The sequence below is a fragment of the Anser anser genome, assembly GCF_964211835.1.
Source record: "Anser anser genome assembly, chromosome: 1".
Classification (NCBI taxonomy): Eukaryota; Metazoa; Chordata; class Aves; order Anseriformes; family Anatidae; genus Anser; species Anser anser.
Genome location: NC_139720.1, coordinates 51,674,675 through 51,691,643, shown reverse-complemented (window position 1 = coordinate 51,691,643; position 16,969 = coordinate 51,674,675). Strand labels below are relative to the sequence as shown.

Genomic DNA, 16,969 nt, shown 5'->3' with positions numbered 1-16,969 from the left:
CACACCCAAATGCAAATAAAGTCAACAGTCTATGCAAATGATCAGAAAGTCTTAATACCTTTTCCCTAGTTTTCATACATCTTTATACTGAATTAAAAACAATATTAAAATTTTATTAAGAGTTTTTCAAGTACTGTTGTATGTGGTTTAGAAAAATCTCATTTTTGAAGATTGAATTAAACTTTTTTTTTTCCCATTCCAAAGATACTTGGAACATACAACAACTGAAATAACCCCAATTTTCATTTTTACAGGCCCATGTAATTGTCCAGTGAAATCCAATCACATCTGAATAGACATGAAGATGGGTGTTTTAATATTACCTCAAGACATATACCTCAAAAAATATTAATATTACCTCAAACCATGTTATCTGGAGTAAAGAAAGAAAAATATTTCATTTTACATCTATTATATCATAAAAAGAGGTGATGATAACCTATCAAATATAAGATTTTGCATGAGGGAATAATAGTAAGATATAGTTTTGCCCCCAGATTCTGCAGATATATCGACCTCAGTAGTGGGAACAATTGCTGAGAGTTGAGAGCAGGGTTTATTTGTATTTTACAGTTTATAGATAGATCCAAATCAGCAGAAGAAAGAAAGATAGTTATGAACATAGGAAAATATTTTAAAATATCCTTCCTGTAAAGCTGAAACTTCATTTACAAAATAAGTTTCATTAGATGCTGATACAATCACACCTCAGCATCTAGAACCTACTAGTGCTAGCAGTAGTGTCATTAGTTGGTATTAATGTCATATAAGAGCTAATAAAACAAGCACCATAGCTGTTCCTGGAAGCAGGAACAGAATGTTCAGTATATTCTTAAAATGCAAATAACTTTGTAAGGGAAGAGGGAGGTGTCATGGAAGTCAAGACATATGTAAAATACAGAATAAAGCTTTCACAAGAATTATGTGTCTATAATAAATTTAACTAGGATGTAAATTAGAAGGTAAAGATCTAGAACAATTTTCTAATATCTGTTAAAGGATTTAAAAAAAAAAAAAAAAGAAAAGCTATTCAACAGAGACAGATCGGTTTAAAATAGTAGAATCACAGAATCATAGAATCATGGAATATCCCAAGTTGGAAGGGACGGACCCATAAGGATCATCGAGTCCAACTCCTGGCACTCCACACAGGTCTACCCAAAAATTCAGACCGTATGACTGAGAGCACAGTTCAAATCCTTCTTAAACGCCGACAGGTTTTGTGCCATGACTACAGCCCTGGGGAGCCTATTCCAGTGTGCGACAACCCTCTCAGTGAAGAACCTCTTCCTGATAGCCAGCCTGAACCTCCCCTGTCGCAGCTTGACACCATTCCCTCAGGTCCTATCACTGGACACTAAAGAGAATAGATCAGTGCCTGCCCCTCCGCTCCTCCTCGAGAGAAAGCTGTAGACCGTGATGAGATCTCCCCTCAGCCTCCTCTTTTCCAGGCTGAACAGGCCAAGTGACCTTAGCCACTCCTCATACGTTTTCCCCTCTAGGCCCTTCACCATCTTAGTAGCCCCCTCTGGACACTCTCCAATACTTTCACAACCTTTTTGTACTGTGGTGCCCAGAACTGCACACAGTACTCGAGGTGAGGCCGCACCAGCGCAGAGTAGAGCGGAACAATCGCTTCCTTGACCCACTAGCAATGCCATGCTTGATTCACCCCAGGATACGGTTGGCCCTCCTGGCTGCCAGGGCACCCTGTTGGCTCATATTCAACTTGCTACCAACCACAACCCCCAGATCCCTCTCTGCAGGGCTGCTCTCCAGCGTCTCGTCACCCAGTCTCCATATAGCCAGGGTTGCCCCATCCCAGCTGCAGGGCCCAGCACTTGCTCTTGTTAAACTTCATGCGGTTGGTGATTGCTCAGCTCTCCAATCTGTCCAGATCTCTCTGCAAGGCCTTTCCACCCTCAGCAGAGTCAACAACTCCTCCCAGTTTAGTATCATCAGCAAACTTACTCAAAACACATTCTAGTCTTACATCCAAATTGTTTATGAAAACACTGAAGAGACCTGGCCCTAAAACAGAGCCCTTGGGGACCCCACTGGTGATCAGCTGTCAGCCTGATGCAGCCCCATTTACCATAACCCTTTCAGCCCCACCCAACAGCCAGTTATTCACCCATCATCTGATTTTTTGGTCCAGCTGTATGCTGGACATTTTGTCAAGTAGGATCCTATGGGAAACCATGTCAAAAGCTTTGCTGAAATCCAAAAAGATCACATCAGCTGATTTCCCTTGATCGACTAGATGGGTGATCTTATCATAAAAGGAAATCAAGTTAGTCAAACAGGACCTACCCCTCGTGAACCCATGTTGGCTGAGACCAATGACTGCATGGTGACCCAGGTGTGCTTCAATAACTTCAAGGATAATCTCCATAATTTTACCAGGCACTGATGTGAGACTGACAGGCCTGTATTTGCTAGGGTCTTCTTTCTTACCCTTCTTGAAAATTGGTACAACATTTGCCAGCTTCCAGTCAACTGGGACCTCTTCAGATTCCCAAGACCACTGAAAAATAATTGAGAGATTTCCTGCGATGACGTCAGCCAGCTCTCCAAGCACTCTGGAATGAATCCTATCTGGACCCATGGACTTGTATGGATCCAGGTGGAGCAACAAATACCGCACACATTCAGGGTTGGTTGGTTTATCTTTTTTATCAAAGTTTATCTTTGCCACCATCATGGTCCTCCAGCTCAGGGCACCCGGGTTCCCGAAGCCCATCATCAGTGTTGAAGACAGAGGCGAAGAAGGCATTAAATGTCTCTGCTTTGCCTATGTCCCTGTCTGTGAGGTGACCTTCCCCGTCAAGTAGCGGACCTGTGTTTTCTATGGTCCTCCTTTTTCTATTCACATATTTTAAAAAGACCTTTTTATTGTCTCCCACAGTCCTGGCCAGCTTCAACTCTAATTGGGCTCTGGCCACACAAACTTTCTCCCTACAAAAGGGAACAGCATCCCTGTAGTCCTTCCACATTGTCTGACCCTGTTTCCAGCAGCCATACACTTTCTTTTTCTGCCCAAGCTCCAGATCCCTGGTCAGCCAAGCAGGCCTTCTGCCCTGCCTGCTTGACTTCCGATATTTTGGGATTGCCCAATCCTATGGTTTAGGAGGTAGTGCTTAAAGACTGACCAGCACTGATGGATGCCAACGCCTTCAAAAGCAGTTTCCCAGGGGACCTTGCTAACTAGTTCCCTGAGCAGCCTCTTCTTTCCCCATATCCAGGGCTGAAGTTTTGTTGGCAGTTTTCCTCCTGTCACTAAAAATTTTAAGCTCAATTGCTTCATGGTCGCTATGACCAAGGCAGCCACCAATTGCCACGTCCCCCACAAGAACATCTCTGTTCTCCAGCAACAGATCTAGGAGGGCACCCTTCCCAGTTGGCACGTGCACCAAGAAGTTGTCATTGAGATGCTTTAGGAACCTCCTGGACCTGCTCGTGTTGGCCGCGTGGTAATCCCAGTTGATGTCTGGCAAGTTGAAGTTCCCCATAAGGACAAGGGGAGTTGATCTCGCGGTATTAGTTTCTCAAAGAATAATTGATCAGTGTTGTCATCCTGGCTGGGTAGTCTGTAACAGACTCCCAGAACGACATCCCCTTTATTTGTTTGTCTCTTAATCCTTACCCAGAGGCTCTCAACTTTGCCATCGCCAACTTCAAGCTCCACACAGTCCAGCCCCTCCTTCGCATACAGCACACCCCCCCCCCCCCCCCCCCAGCCTCACCTGCCCTGCCTGTCCCTCCTGAGGAGCCTGTAACCATCTACTGTGACACACCAGTCATAGGACTCATCCCACCAGGTTTCACTTATGCCGAAGATATTGCAGCTGAGGGACTGGGCCAAGACTTCTAGCTCATCCATTTTATTCTTCATACTGCTTGTGTTTGTGGAGAATCACTTCAAGTGCACCTCATTGCATGCAGCACCTCGTGGAGCAGACCAAAGGACCTCATTAGCACACAGTCCGTCTGATTCTACTGTGCCATCTCTTAGTTTATCACCGACAGGCCTGGTTTTATCCCTTTCCCCCTTCGACTCTAGTTTAAAGCCCTATCTATCAGCCTCGCTAACTCCTTGGCAAAAATCCTTTTCCCCCTCTGAGAGAGGTGCATCCCATCTGGTGCCAGCAGCCCTGGTGTCACGTAGACCTTCCCATGATCAACAAACCCAAAGTTCTGCCAGTTGCACCAGTCTCAAAGCCGGGTGTTAGTAAGATGAGTCTGCTTGTCAGCATTGATCCCTCCTATCGTAAGGACAGAAGCAAACACAACCTGTGCCCCTGATCCTTTAAGTAGTCGCCCCAAAGCCCTAAACTCCCTTTTGATCGCTCTCAGACTTCTCCTTTCTACTTCGTCATTACCAGCCTGAAAAACCAGTAGTGGGTAGTAGTTGGTGGGCTGTACCAGGCAAGTGACTTTCCTGGCAATATCTCTTACCCGAGCCCCAGGGAGGCAGTAGACTTCCCTGTGGATTGGGTCTGGATGGCATATCAGGTCCTCTGTCCCTTTCAGAACGGAGTCCCCAGTGACAATAACCCTTCTTTCTTTCTTGACAGAAGACATTGCGATGTGAGGGGTAGATTGCCTTGCCTTAGGCACCCCTTCCATCTGGGATGGCTTTTCATCTACATCATTGTTTTGACTGTCATATTCTAGAGCCTCATACCTGTTACACGAGGGTAGACGGGAAGGTTAGGTGGGCAGGGAGGGGGCTCGCCTACCACCCCGAGCAGGAACCTGCTTCCATTCCCCCCCCAGGCCTAGGTCCCCTCCTACTGCCTGGTGGGATGGGGGAAATTTTGTCTTCTGTGTAGAAGGAGACACTTGTGTTGTTGCAGGCTCGTGAGTCTGTCTCAGGGAGGGTAGAGTGTGCTTCCACAAGTCAATTTCCCTTTCTGACTCCCTGATGCTCCTTAGCCTACTCACCTCCTCCCAAAGCTCCGCCACCAGACTAAGCAATTCTTCAACCTGGGCACACCTCCCACAGGCATACCCACCACTGCTGCTGTCGGGCACTGATAGAAGACGCACACCCTGCAGCCCAAGACCTGGACATCCGCGTGTTTCCCCAAGACCTCTGTCTGGGTAGCCACATCAGTGACTGTGGCTGAAGAGGCTGCAAAAGATGCGGAGGCCATGGTTTTCTGCCTGGTGGATATCATGACACGGCTCTTCACGAACAGGTTACAACCATTGTTGGGAAAGACCATTGGAGAAGAGTGGTGAAGGTGCCCTCCCACAGCGCGAACTGTTGTGCAAACTGCCCGCCATGCCCTGAGTGACGTGCCATGCCCTGTCTGCCTGTCCTGGTCTCTGCGCTCCTGGTCGCTCGTGCTCCCTGAGGGCTGCCTTTGTGCGGCCGGGAAGGGGGCACTGCTGGCTCTGCCCACGCCTCGTGAGCCTCCCTTGAGAGGGCTGCTGGGCCCTGGCAGCTCCCTTGGATGCCTCAGGTGGCCTCGATCCCTAGCTCCGCTGCAGAACGCGTCTGGCGCGGAGTCAATCGCCTTGGTGAGTGGCTGTAAAATGGCAATGACATCCGATTTCAATGGTCCGCCACTGCCGCTGTTGGCTCTGCCCATGCCTTGTCAGCCTCCCTCGCGAGGGCTGCCACGTCCTGGCACATCCTGGCAGCTCTCTTGGCTGCCTCGAGTGGCTTCAATGATGGAAAAAATCCCTGCTTGCCTCGATCCCCCACTCAGCTGCAGAATGCGTCTGTCGCAGAACCGATCGCCTCGGCAAGTAGTTGTAAGGCTTGTCAGTTGCAATAGACTGCAGCTAGTGACATAGGAAATCCTTTCCAGTTTGATATTTCAGTTCAGTGAGTGGAAGAAATTCTAAAAAGAAATTATAAAATTATATATATATATATTTCTGACTTAAAATTTGAAGAATCTAAGAACCTGAATATTGATGGTAATTTTTTTTTTTTTTTGTGAAATTACATGATAAAAAATGAGTTTGGAAAGGAAAAGAATATATTAAAAAAAAAAAAACCTATACAAAGTCAAATATTTAATTTCTCTTAGGAAGAAATTCAGTAGCAAAAGGAAATAGAAGATGTTGACACTCACTGAAAGGTTCTATATAGAAGACAGCTAATAAATTCAGTCCACAGGCAAGAGTAAAGAAAAAAAGAGGTATATCTTACTGCTTCAGTGGCAATTTGGTGACACTGAAGTCAAAAAAAGTCATTCATAAATGACCAACAATATATTACTAAAGATGAGTATAAGAAAGAGCAAGTATGCAGGTACATAGTAAGAAAGGTTAGGGAGTTACAATAATTACATTATTATTTATAGTTATTAGCAATTAGTTGTACTAATAGTTATAGTTCTTCATGAACATTGAAAATATAGAGGCAGAAGATTGTGTTACAGTAGAGAAAAGGAGAAAAAAAGATAGTTTAGTACCATCACTTATCAGGGATGGAGAGCTTTCAGAAAGTAGACTACTCTAAACATCTGAAAAAACAGAGGAACATTTTCCCTTCCCTTCCCTTCCCTTCCCTTCCCTTCCCTTCCCTTCCCTTCCCTTCCCTTCCCTTCCCTTCCCTTCCCTTCCCTTCCCTTCCCTTCCCTTCCCTTCCCTTCCCTTCCCTTCCCTTCCCTTCCCTTCCCTTCCCTTCCCTTCCCTTCCCTTCCCTTCCCTTCCCTTCCCTTCCCTTCCCTTCCCTTCCCTTCCCTTCCCTTCCCTTCCCTTCCCTTCCCTTCCCTTCCCTTCCCTTCCCTTCCCTTCCCTTCCCTTCAATTGCAGGTCTGGTTAGCAACAAGAACTGACACAAATTGCTAAGAATAGGCCTGAGTTTAGTCATATTAGATCTATTTTGTCTGAGATCCAGTTGCTGAAGTCATATACTAACAAGAGCTGCAAAACCAGAATGACTCAATCAATCATACATGTACATAAAAGATGAAAAGTTAATGCCACCACTAGTCTTGATTTATATAATAGCTTAGCAGTTAAACATGAGACCTGGGTATAATTTTATTTTCAGTGAGATGCGATTCTTACCCCTTCAGTATATTGTTTGGGAGAGTGTTCCTGCAGTCAAGTACAAAGGTAGTTTTAACACATCACAGTAACTGAAATGAGGCAGTAAAATCAGTTGAAAAGGAATCCAGATTCAAACATAAGAACCATTTCTGACAGCTGATGTGATGGTTCCAACTTTTTTTTTTTTTTTTAAGCCTCTTTACATTCTATTGCTTACAACACAGCTTCTCAGATTCAGCAGGCAAACTGGGAAAAGATCCCATACAGTTTAAATTGTAATGTGACAAAATAACATTCACAATTTTTTGGAGGAAAAAAAAAATGTCTTTTCATAGCTCTGTTAAGTTCTTCTTTTGTCAATATGTCCCAAGAACTAGCACTCCAGAAGAAACAGCTCTACTCTGCCAAGTTTTTGTTCTTTCATGCTAAAGACTAGTTTTCAATGTGCTTGGGTTTGGACTGCTCAGAACCTACATGGAGAAGTACAGAACTGCATTTCTATGAAGTTTTTAGGTCAAATTAGGCATGCTTAGTGAGTTTAGACATGATTATGTAACCAATAAACAGAAACAAACAAGTGTTTCTTATTTAGTTAGCTGCTGTGTACCTGCAACCTGCTTTAGCTGCTTAAATCCTTTCCTTGAATTTGGATCATAATTATAAACAATAATTATCCATCTATTTATTTATTTATAGTGAATTAATGTAAAAGAGAAACTTTTGTACTGAAAATGTACCCTGTTGCAGATTGTGAGATCACTGGGACTTTTAAAATATTTTGCTACAGAAGAATCATCATAGAAAATTATGCACTATATTCTCTGCTTGGGAAAAAATGCCTTTTCAGTCTGCCTAATTAATTGTAACATGGTAAAGAAGATGAGAATGTATTACACAAAGCCTAAATGCTTTCAGCCTCTCTTTTGAAAGATTAACACAGGCATCTCAATATGAGAAAAACAATCCAGGGGGAGACGGGCCCTGAAGAACTCTTGAATACCTAAAAAGATAGGAAATCAATAAGGCTCGTAATTATTGGCACAGAGATTTAATGAAGTGTAAAACTTTGGTGTAACAACAAATTAAAACTCCATTAATGTCTATGGGTGATGAAGGAACAAAAAATGATTCAGAAAAAAAAAAAAAAGTTTTCATTTCTTTCTTTTCCTATACAATTCATTCAGATAATCTTTTTTTTTTTTTTTTTTTTTTTTTTTTTTTAATGTAAAGAATAGCTGAGAAAGACTTTAAATGGTAATTTTCACGGGAACTTAAGACTTATTGTAAAGCAGACCTAAGCACTTTTTAATACTTCCCAGATGGATATAGTATTTTAAACTGGTAACAAGTTCCACTGAAAAGACTTAGAAATTAATATGAAACATTCTACAGGGAGGTTAACTGGGTTCATTTCTTGAAAGTGTGTTCTAAATTATCTTTTTTTTTTTTTTTTTTTTGTTCTAGACAGACAGAATAAAAGTTCTTTGAAACTATTGCCATTGAGCTTGATCCTGAGATGCAGAAGAATCTGACATAGCAAGGGGAACCAGGAGACCAGGAGGCTGGTAGTTTACATGTGGATCACAAAGGATTCTCAAAAGCATTCATTGTCCAAGGAGGATGAATCAGACAGCTTTGACAAATATTTGCAGTAAAATGAATTCCCTTCTTGTCTTACTCTGTGATTACTGCTGGATAAGCTCTTCCATTTGTTTTAGTCCTTTCCTGTTTTATACAATCCAAGCCTCTGACAGAGACTGTATGATTTCCTATGACACTGTTACATATATATTTTCCTTGTATTACACAAGCAAGTTAGTAATCAATTTTGATGGATGTTAACACACTGTACAACAACTAATGACCCCAGAATAAAATATTCATCACAGTTTGTTCTAGCCATACGTCTTCTCTAAACATGTGATCTGTCTATTTGCATAATGATACCTAAATATTGTAGAACTTTATTAGAAATTCACACCAGCTGAAACACAGAAGTAGGTACAGACCTTACATTACCGAAACACCATCTAAGAAAAGAGAATGGCACCAACAGAGATAAATATTTAGTTATTGATTGAACTAAATTACAATACTAGGGAAACAGATCACCTAGCTTTTAGAACTGTGTGTGTGAGAGTAGAAATGATATGATGTTAGAACAGAATGAAAAATAAAAGTTGAGAACAAGATTACAGTATATTTAAAACAGTCTATAAAGGGTCTGCATAGACTCTTTGCACAGGAATCTTACCTCTAAATAACTAACCAAAGTCCTTAATTCTGATTCAGAGCACTGTTTTTGATTGTCATTCCCCCATGAGAAATGCCCTCCTGGTGATGGTTGCTGTCCATCTCTTCCTCAGTAAATGACTGCTAACCCCTTGGCAAAAGAGCCCTATTTCCCCAGTGACTGTAGCAGCTTGGTTTTCTGTCAGGCTTTGAAAAAAATGCAGAAGGATTCACCTCTTGGGCAGCTATTTCTCCTTCCTCATGGGAAAACACAAAGAGAGTGATAAAAATGATTCATGAGCTCAGTTAGACTTTAGGAGAGGTCGGAAAATGCGTTAGATGATCTTCCAAACATATTAAGATGAAGACAGCTAAACACTGTAATTATAAAGATCAAGATTCTAAGCATCTCTTGTTAGTAATATGCCATTTTTTTAGACATTTTTAAATACCTAAAATATGTTAAATACAAAACCAGAAATTACTGCAACCCACCGTCAAATGTTTGAGGATATACTGAGCAGAACGATTCTCCTTGAACCATCTCTTAATCAAGTTCTGCTGTGGGGTTTGAAGCTACTTCATTCTGACAGAAACCTGAGGGACAATAGAGATGGGAGAGAAGCTATGCCTCTGTAATGAATCACTGCTGATCACAACAGAATCTATTCCTACAGAACATCTACTTTTTTTTTCCTTCTAAAAAAAGCATATGCTTTGTTGATGAAAATTGCCTAACCAATGGCAAGTAAAACCCAAACTTATACTGTGTGATTCCTATCAAGTCATATTTACAATAGGAATAGATTTTTTTTTTCCTGAGCTTGTTTAGGTGGAAAATTCACATCAGTTAAAAAAAAAAAAAAAAAAAAAAAGTTTTGGAGGGGCTATATTTTATCTCTGTTGCAAGCTATAGCTCAAGGAAAATGTTAAATCTTAAATGGCTGATCTAATCTGTGCAGTCTTGGACAATGATTCCCCATTATCTAGAAACAGAAAAATAGTCTGGCTCTTTAGCTATTTGTAAGACTTCCCACAAAGTCAATGCTCTACAGTTATTAAGAAAGCAAATATAAAGATTTCATGTTATGTCAGAGGAATCAAACATTCCAATTTTGCTGTTGTGGTGTGGTGGGAACAGAGGAAATGACATTTGTAATAGTAAAAACAACAACAACAAGAAGAACAAAACAGTTAAATAAACTGCATTTACTTACTTAATACAAACTTCAGATAATTTAATGCCATTCCATTATGTCATTGAATCAATGTAATTAAAAAATTCAGGATTCACAACAATTGACAATACTGATATTTAGACTGAAGTCTAAAATTATATTAGGATTGTGTTCAACCAACTAAAAGTTTCATCAAATCAGTCTAACAGAACTATTGAGCCTAAAATGTAAGAAGGTAGCTGTCACAGCAGGTCTGACTCCAGGCCAAACCTGATCAGTGCTTCATCTCCAACAGTTGCCAGGCAGATAGTTAAGAGAAAATTCTTAGAATTCCAGACAGAGTTATTTTGTGCATAAAGCGTGGAAATATTTCAAATCAGCCAAATTTCTCAGGAGCAAAGTCAATCCAAAATCATATAGACTAATATATATATTTTTTCTTTGTAAACATGGAAACTAAATATTCCTATAAGATTCCTATCGAAGAGGTGCTTTCTGTTTCTCTCATCCTCACAGATATTATAAGTAGAAAATATACCAGGGAATATGTTCTGACTATTTATCTGCCCTTAATAAAAACAATTTGTCTCAAGATTGAAAAAAACAAATATGTGGAGTAAATCATATCGGAAACAGAGAGGGTTTTGCAAAACTAGAAAATGATGCATTGATTGTCTCAATCAGATTTTAAGTTCTTTATTTTGTCCTCATCATATTTATGACACCTGTTTCTAACTTGCCATATTAAATAATAATAATAATAATAATAAAATAATAATTTCATGCATTTAAGGTTGCATTTCTGAATTGATTTAAAAGCATCTACAAGCACTTTTCAGCCTTCAGTTGCCTAATTTGCTTCCTATCTTTTATTTAATGTTGTTTTCCTCTTTATTACACTTATTTCCTGAGTTGAGTCTGTAGTTTGCTACCTGTCAAGTCGTGATTTTTTCCAAAAATGTTAATTTTGACCTATTGTTAGGGTAGTTGTAATAGTTTATTCCAATTAAAATTTCCTCAGTTTTAACTTTTCTCCGTATTTCCTAAAAAACTTTACACTCCCCACAGCAACATTAAAATATAATGTAAATACAGTTCCATGTTTGCATTAAGTAAAATTTCTTTTCCTTTTTCTAGTAGCAACACATACTTCTCTTTCTTTATCTTTCTTTATATCGTATTGAAATTAGAGAAAAAAAAAAAAAGTTTGAGTAAATTGAACTTTTTACCTAACCAGTGATAAAGGTTTGTGACATTTCTCCAAGTGGATTACACCTACCTCTCCACAGTGTTTTGGACACAATCCATGATCAGCCAGACCAGCCTTATTTATTTATCTATTTAAATTAGTAAATTTAAATTAAAAATAAATAAATAAATAAAAATGTTGTCTGAGTGCCAGCAGGTTTTTTCATGCTTTTCTACAACCTCATTTTATAAAAGATTTAAAGAAATAACCCAATTTACCATACAGCCTTAGCATCAAGAAAACCCAGACAGGACTGAAAAAACAGATCAAGCATATGAATTCAAGTCAAAGATCTGAGTCATGACAACTTAACAGGAAATCATAAGAATGTTAGTAGAGCTAGCAGTTTTCATTTAAAGCAATTCTGTTTCTTCTCAAACAGGTGATATTCCTTGTATTTCAACTGTCTTAATTAAATTTACAGGTTTTATCTTCAAATGGGAAATAAAAAGTAAGTATTATTTCCAAAGTTATTATTCAACTGGTAAATTTCATGAAAACAAAAATTAAAGCATGAGATTCTTCAAACTGATTGAAAAATAACTGGTGCAATCCTAGGTAAAATATCTTTTTAAATCAATGGACAAACTTAGGCATGATAGTAGAAAAAGGGCCCTGTTTTTCAATATCTTCCTCTCCTCTCAATTTTAACATTCTTTGACATCATTTAGTAAACGTGTTTTTTTGTTTGTTTTTCATTTAATTTTACTTATATGTTCTTCTAAGCGTACACTTAGAAAAAATATTTCTCAATAAATTGTTTTGGCTAATTATAGCAGTATACAACTTCATAATTATTTTTTTGACTCAAATAATTTTATTAAAGTTTCCTTAAAGAACTTTCAGAAAACTTCCTGTTTCTATTTAGCTTACCAGTGTTACCGTACTGATCTAAGCCAGAGTTGATCCAGTCTGAATAGTAACTGTTCCAAGGAATGGACAAACAATCACCTGCTTGATCTATATATGTAACATAGTAATCACTGAATGGCAATGCTAGACACCTGAAGCTCGCTGTATGTCACCATTCTTTTTATGTTTTAAGCTATTACTTTTAAAAAGTGTGAATCATTTACAAGTATTGCTTATTATAAATATTTCAATACATCAAAGCTGTAACTTCTGTTGAGTTCTTTATTCATGAATCAGAATGCACATTGTTCTATGAATAAAACCAGTAATTGCAGGCCAAGAATTTACAGTCATTTATTTATTTATTTATTATAATTTTCACAGGGATTTACATTTGCTTTCACTTTATTGCAGTCCAAATAGCTTCAGATGCAGTGAATATTGAAGGAAAATGTTTTATATATTTATTTATTTATTTTGAAACCATGGCGATAAACATTTTGATCATGAAAAATACTTCATTTTAAAGTAATTGCTTAATAAATAGCAAGCAGCTCGAGTTACATATATTTGTCTTCTTTATTTGAAAAAATAAAATAATCTTGTATAGCAGTTTGTATTTATGCAGATTATTGCAAATTTGGTACAAAATGGCAATGAATCCTAGTCCTTTTTAATTCTAGCATAATATTTAGCACTTGCTCTTTTTATTCAAACCACAGCTAACTAAATCATCCCTAAAACCCCTCAACTTGATGAAGTTATTAGATTTAATCAGTAGCTAATAGATTTAATCAAGAAAAGAGTAAGATTTGTCCAAACAGTCATTTCCCTTTCTATATTTCTTGAACTTCTTATGTGTTTCTCTTTGCCAGCACTTTTCTAAATACCAACCACTTTTCATTATTACACTAACAATGGAATTCCAGTACAGGAAAAAGATGGTGCTTTTAGATTTTATCAGACCAGGTAAAGGAAAGTGATGTTTTATTCCACTTAAAATAGAAAAGAAAATGATCTATCTCAAGAATTTTTTTGTTTTTTTTTACTTTGCCACCCAAGGACAAATACAGGTAAGTCTCATAAATGTAAGTTATTCTGTTCTATTTAGAATACAAAGTCTTATAAATGTAAGTTATTTTATTCTATCTAGAATACAAAAATGACCAATCATAGCAAATATATTTAGAGAGATGAAACTTTCATTAAGTTATTGATCTGACTTCTTCACGTTGAAGTTCAAGTTTTTATGACATCAAAAATGTACTAGGTTTAGCTCCTAGTCCACTGGCTTAAACTGAGTGAGAAACTGCCCTTAGGGAGCATTAGGGGTTTCTGCAGAAGGACCTCTGGGGCTGTAAAGATGATATTGATATCATGACATCTCCTTGTTTCTGAAATGAATGCCAGAGGTGAAGAAAGGCAAGGCCTAAGTAGCTCTTCAGCTAGTATAAATTAGTTAGAAACCATCTCAGCATTGGATCAAGCTAGAGTTGGAAACGTGGGAACAGTTGGAAGATGGCTTTGTAGTCCCAAAGCTGGAAAAAAATATTGGCGTGGCACACTGGGCATGAACCTAAGAACAGCCTAATGATATTTCTGACTTTGTATATAAGTGGCACCAAATATGACTTTGGCACTGAGAAAATGTTGGGGCAAGTCTTCAGAGCATATTTAATTTTTTATTAATTATTGGTAAAAAGTATTTCCATCCTAGGCATTGCACTTTGGGTAAGAAATCTTTAATGAAGTAAATCTCACTTTTACTGAGATGTTTAAAATACAGCCCAATTCTTTGAGGTGTTTCCTGGTCCCAGATCCTGGAACAAATTTGCAAGATTTTGTCATATAATCCTATCCAGCTTCCATATGAAACAATGAAATTCTAATCCACGATGTTAGTATATATGTATATATAAAGTATTGTATTATTAATGTAAAATTTGTCTTGATGCTGTAGCACATAATCATTTTACCCAAAGAAAAATTCTGCTCAGTAGCTTATGTACAGTTATAAAACATCCCATAGCGCTCCACTATACTTTTCAGTCCTTTAAGAGTAATGTCAAAGGGCATTACCATTTGATTGATATCACTAGAACAATATTGTTCCTTTTTGACCATGTTTAATGATTCAGGTCACTAGTCAAAACCATACTCAGTGGCTTTGTCTAATACACAAAACCTTTCTTCAAAGAGAATACAGAAATATGAGCTTTTTCTTTTGAGAAAAAATTTTTCCAACTCAGACACTTATTTTTGATACTGCACAACTGTATATGAAAACAAAGTAAACCTACAATAATCAATTCAAAACTGCTTTCTTTAATTGTACTCATAAAGGAAACAAAGTTCTATAAAGGAAACAAAAAAAATAATAATGATTTCATATAAAGACGCCATAAAAAAAAAAAAAGAGAAAGGATTCAGTTCAGAACTTTTATGAACTTATTTTTTACTGAGACTGCTTTTTAGGTAAACAAAGGTTAAAAAAAGGGGGGGGGGGTATAATCTTAACAGTAAAATTGTTACAGTTATAGGCAGAGAGTTATCAAGATATTGTTTATAACTATTCAAAAGTCAATGACACCTGGTTGAAAATTTGCTAATTTTTCCCTTACAGAGTAAACCATATATGTTACAAAAATAAAATAAAATAAAATAAAATAAAATAAAATAAAATAAAATAAAAAATAGTCTGATAAGTGTAATCCCTGTGTTTTTTATATTTTGAAGTCTTAGCTTGTTTCAAGTGATTTTGAAGCTGGACTTTCCAAAAAACACCTTATTTTGCAGTCATGAGATATTAAAGAAATATGTCTTTGTATGCAAATACTGTTATAATAGTTCAGGAAAAGACAATAAAACAACAACAACAACAACAAACACCAAAAAATAATAAAAAACCCTTTCTCTTGAGGTTTAAGGATGATAGGTTGCCTTGTTAATGTCGCAGAATGTAGGCCCTAGCCAACACTGAGATCTTGAGTTACAGATTAGTTAGCTCTTCAGATGGTGTAATTTGATATACCTCTATTGAAGGCATGAGAACTATGTGTATACATCAGCTAAAAACTCAGACTTTTACATTCACCTGTCCTTCTCCTTTTCAGGTGTCTCTACAAGCAGTGCTGCTTTCATTTCATTTATAGGAACTCTGTCCAAATTCACATATAAATAATGAAATGTATATTCCAAAAAGTCCATGAAACTGAGGGTGAGATTCTATTTGCAGATGAAGATATCTGTCTGTAGATACTCACAGGTGAACTAAGCTACAGTTCAGCTGCACATTAGATTTCTAATGTGAATTGAAATTCCCTCATCTTTCCATCTGCCATGGTCCTAGGGTTCTTCTGTTTTATAGGTTTTGCACTGTATCTGCCTTAGTGTGGCTATCTCAGATACCTTAAGGCATCTAAAATGATACATGGTGACTTCAAGCAGGGCTCTGAGCCATGTACAGTAAGTGAAGGCTAAGAGCAGTTCAGCCCCCCGTAACATCGAAATTTAGCGTGGGATTCTAGATTGTGGCTAGATGACTTAATGCCATTTCTGATACTTTGGGTCATCTAAGATACGCTTACAGGGCTAAAGATATGACACGAGACCAACAGAGACATGCATGTTTCTGAAATGAGGAAACAAATTGAGCCAAAGAGCATATCTCACAGTCTTTAAAATGATAGATACATCTTGGAAACAGTCTTGTGTTTGGGTGGCTGGTCAGCTGAACTTATTAGGATCTATGTGCAACATAGACAATAATGACCAAATAACTAGACATTCATTGGTCTTCTAATCTGTGAGCTAAAATCGTACCCTGAGTAATGACAGCAATTTATCTGTCATCTTTCCTAACCACTTTCACGGTTAGAATTTATAGCAATAAATTCTTTCTATTCTGGACAATAGGCAAGCTCCACACAGTTCTTTGGTTATTAAACCTTGTTTATAATGTATATGATCCGTAAACAGGTGCAGTACCTCAGCTGATCTGTGCTGGCAGCACTTTACTAATGTTCATCCCCAGGCATGAATTCTAATCAGAGGACAGGATTACCTAAGTAGACAAGATTATTACTATTGCTATTACTATTATTACTATTACTATTGCTATTGCTATTATTATTTCTTTGCTATTATTTGAAACAGACAATTTTGAATAGCCAGAAAACCATCTACCATTCCATAGTCCAAACTAGAGAACCATAACAGATATGTAATAAGGGATTTAAGGTGTAAAGACCTCATAGGCCTTTTTTAGAAGGTGTACCATTAAAGTGCGGCAAGCTAGCATTCCTCTGTGTACTGCAGAATCAAGATTTAAGATAAACATATCTTTAGTCAAAGGTTTCATGCTTATGTTTCTGTAGCTGAGCTGTGGCTTGGTAGTTGCTAGCAACAAGCAAACACATGGTCAAATATTATTATTAAAGGT

At 38.1% G+C, this 16,969-nt stretch overlaps 1 protein-coding gene across 11 annotated transcripts in view; it reads right to left on the bottom strand.

Moving 5' to 3' along the window:
- The window catches only part of MGAT4C (MGAT4 family member C), a 427,868-nt gene that overhangs the window by 43,131 nt on the left and 367,768 nt on the right, over positions 1 to 16,969 (bottom strand). For 5 of the 11 annotated variants that reach the window (XM_083820113.1, XM_083820114.1, XM_083820111.1 and 2 more), the window contains one exon: positions 9,745 to 9,846. The exons of 5 other annotated variants lie outside the window; for them this stretch is intronic. The gene's annotated coding sequence lies outside the window, so the exon portion shown is untranslated. Of the gene's footprint in view, positions 1 to 4,947; positions 5,097 to 9,744; positions 9,847 to 16,969 lie in introns of those variants that run through there. One more of the 11 variants, XM_083820106.1, reaches the window with a different exon arrangement.